The sequence below is a fragment of the Teleopsis dalmanni genome, chromosome 2, assembly GCF_002237135.1.
Source record: "Teleopsis dalmanni isolate 2A chromosome 2, ASM223713v2, whole genome shotgun sequence".
In the NCBI taxonomy this organism is placed as follows: domain Eukaryota; kingdom Metazoa; phylum Arthropoda; class Insecta; order Diptera; family Diopsidae; genus Teleopsis; species Teleopsis dalmanni.
In genome coordinates, this window is record NC_051847.1 from 238,841,486 (window position 1) to 238,845,202 (window position 3,717).

Consider the following 3,717-nt stretch of genomic DNA (forward strand, 5'->3'; position numbering starts at 1 on the left):
TTTGCATACGATGTGATAACAGTTCAATCAATCAGCTTAGATAGTTAGATAGAACTTCTCATGCAGGACGGGTTGACTTAGGTCCTAAAACGTGTCCGTTATGACACTACAGAATCATCTTACAGTGTAAACAATTTGCAGATTGGAAATTTTTGCGTAAAATTTTGGCTTTGACTAATCTTAAGTAGAAATGAATCTCTTCTTTTTTTAAGGTGATAAATATGATAATATATGAAAAATATGATATTATTACAAAAAAATTAATACTAGAAGACAACACTATGAGTTGATTAAAACCAAAAAGTTATAAATTTATTAAAGAAAACATAAATTAAATTTATAGATTGATTAAGCGCCAACTCTTGCTTAATTCGTAAAATCCATCATTTATTAACCTATTTTTCAATCTTTACAATTCTTAGTAAATTTTCTTACAAAAAAAATTAAACCAAAATATTTTACAATAATTTATATAGCAAAAACAAAAGCAAAAATATTATATTGTATTGAAAATGCAATTAGTGTAAAATTTAATGAAAATATTATTGAAATACCAAAACTATAATAAATCATTATTCTAGTCATAATATCGCGATAAAATCACAACATGAAATAGATTTAATTAACTTCAACGAGAAAGAAAACTTCATTAGCATTATTTATAGAAAAATAGAAGAGAAAAGAACAGGGCTCCATGCTCTCCATGGAACGGAGCACTGCAAATATAGTGGATCTTTTGTGCTAACAACTAACTTTAATGAATAGACTATACTAGATGCTCCTGTACCAGTATTCTCTTCCTGTCTCTGATAAAACCCAAACAGTCATAAAAAATTCCACTAGAAGTCACATTTCATTCAGGCAAAGACAACATTCAACTCCTGCACCTGAGACAGATACACTTGCTTGAAGTGTTGGCACAGTTGATCTTAACCCATCAATGATCTGCTAGCAACATCAATTCTGTCTTATTGAAAAACTATGTCTATTTAAATCTTCAGAAAAATATATTTATGTTCCGGCAGAGCAACCACTGCAAGATATCTGTAATGAACTTCTAATTATTATTAACATAATATTTTTCATATAAACGTATTAAATAATAAATTTCATTAAACCAAAATAAGAAAAAATTATAGTATAACTAGAATATTTACTATATTTTTGAAAAATTATAAAATATCATAGTTCGAACATTGAGTTCCGTCCAATAATAAACGTTAATGAACAATTTTTAATTGAATTTGATTGCTACATTTTAATGTGTTAACTCATTTGATGAAAAAATAATTTTGATCATTTAGAACATATCTCCCTTCAAAATTGAAACCTAAATAAAACAAATTAATGATTTTTTTATTAATTATTACATATTACATATATTCTCGCTATAAGACAAAAGTGTATAAACCTTTTTTGTTAAATGGTTTCTGAATAACTTCTTTAGTTCCTGAAATATGGATGACATATAACATATAGCTACAAGTTTCTGCATTTGCTTTTTTTCATATTTAAGAAAATCGTAGAAGACTCTATAAAGCATAGCCTTTGGTGCCAACTACAGACGTATGTAACTTCAATGTTCCCTTCCCGTTCCTCCTTTAGCATTGAAAAAAAAAAAGGCTGAAGATCTCTACTGAACTTTACTGTTTTGGTATAAAGATAAAATAGATTAAGATAACAATAATAAGTAGTTAAAGGAAAGGAAGATTTGGTTAATTTTAAACAAAATTTTAAAATTAAAAATGTCAAGTAAATCGGCAACATTGTTTGTTCTGAAAAAATCTTAACAGATATCAGAAAATATTATTTAATTTCCTTTATTCTAAAAACAAAACATGTAGTATATATTGTTGAAAACATTTATTATTTGAAAATATTTTTTTTAGTTACAAACTAGTCACAAACTTGTTAGTAAAAATAAATAAATAAATAGTGTTAATTAACAAAAAATGTCGCATAAAATTTAATTATTTATATTTAATTGTACGTGTGAGAAAACACGAATAAAACTAAATATATATTTGAAGTGTAATAAATTTCGCTGTAAAATACCAACTAGTAATTTTATAAATTATTATATATAGAAAATATTTGTTATTTTTATTGTTATTTAATCATTTAGTGAAATAAATTAAACCACAAGTACTGCTTTTTATTATAAAATACCTTATAAATAATATTAAAATATTAAGTATTTAAAAATATATAATAAAAATAAAAAGGAAAAAATTCTTTGTTTTTTATTTTGAAACAATTATAATATATTTATTTGAAAACAGTTTTTAAAAAATCCGGAAGAGGTAAATCAGGAGTGAATACAAAAAAATCAAAAAGTCAAATAATTTGTTAGCTTGTGGGGTTCCTATATTCGTGATTAAATAAAGAAGTGCTTCATCAAATTAAAGAGCCAAGACTTGAAATAGTCAATGAAGAAACGTTTGTGCAGAATATTGATTGAGTCTCATATCTGCGAGATAGAGACAAATAGTCACTATAGAGAGTATTCATCATGTCACTGCACTCTAGCAAAAGAATTAAGGGTAGTGCTAGGAGGATGCTGACCATTGGCCATGCACCAAAAGTTAACACAGTCGTGAAGAATATTCCTCTTATTACAAATTTTGCCCATAGTTTTAGATATCAAACATGACACAATTACCAGCAAGTTGCAAGATGCTGGCGAGAAAGTGAGAATATCAAACAAATAAATGTCAAATAAAACGGGATCTAAGACAGAATCCTGTGAAATGCTTGCAACGATGAAGCAGGTGGGAAATAGCTTCGACTCTGACGCGGACATGGAAATTTCTATTCTTCATAAAACGGTATAATATTATACTGTCTTGCACATATATCATTCACTCTCAATCAAATCTGAATTGAAAAAGCCGACACAAACAGCTGTACTATTTTGTTGGAACTATTTTGTCTTCCATCGAAATTGGATCAAAAAATAAATACGGCCCTATTTTTAAGTAGATCTTCGATGCTTAAGCTCGAGTTTTGTCGCTGAATAAATGTAGTAATGTACATAATATAACTAAACAGTCCACAACATTTGGTGGCAACGCAGATTTCTTGCCCATTTTAGCCTTAGAAGATGATGGCACTACTTATCTTTTTGTAGTAAAAAGTGAAAGTGTAAAGAAAGTATAAAGAAAGTGACAGAAAATTACAGAGACTTGTCAATGTTTCTTTTTAATACAAAAAAGACAAAACTATGATTTCAAAAATTATTTCATTTCTTAAAAAAAAAAACAAATATTGCATTTCACATTTTTTTGCTATTTCAACATAAAGTAATATTAATAATTATAATAATTCTTCTTGATTCTTGATTCTTCTTCTTCTTGAGTTAGTACTATTACGCACTTTTACTCTATAATGGCTGGGGGGCTTATCTCTACCCCACACTAGGCTTTAACTAGGCTAAAAAAAAAAATCATACAATTTATTTGTCTTTTAATTGATGACGGACCTTAAATCAGCATATCTTCCTGAGAGTCCAGAAGTGGACTTAAAGATTGTTAGGGCGGGGTTAATTAGCGTATCAACTTTAGTGAATAATTTTAGAGCTCTGTCTCTGATATATTTTTTCACTGAGTCAATCCTAAGATCTCTATGTATGTCTGTTGATCTAATATACCATGGAATCTTAAACAGTTTTCTTAAAGCCAGGTTTTGAGCTATCTGCAATTGCTTTAAGGTAGTATT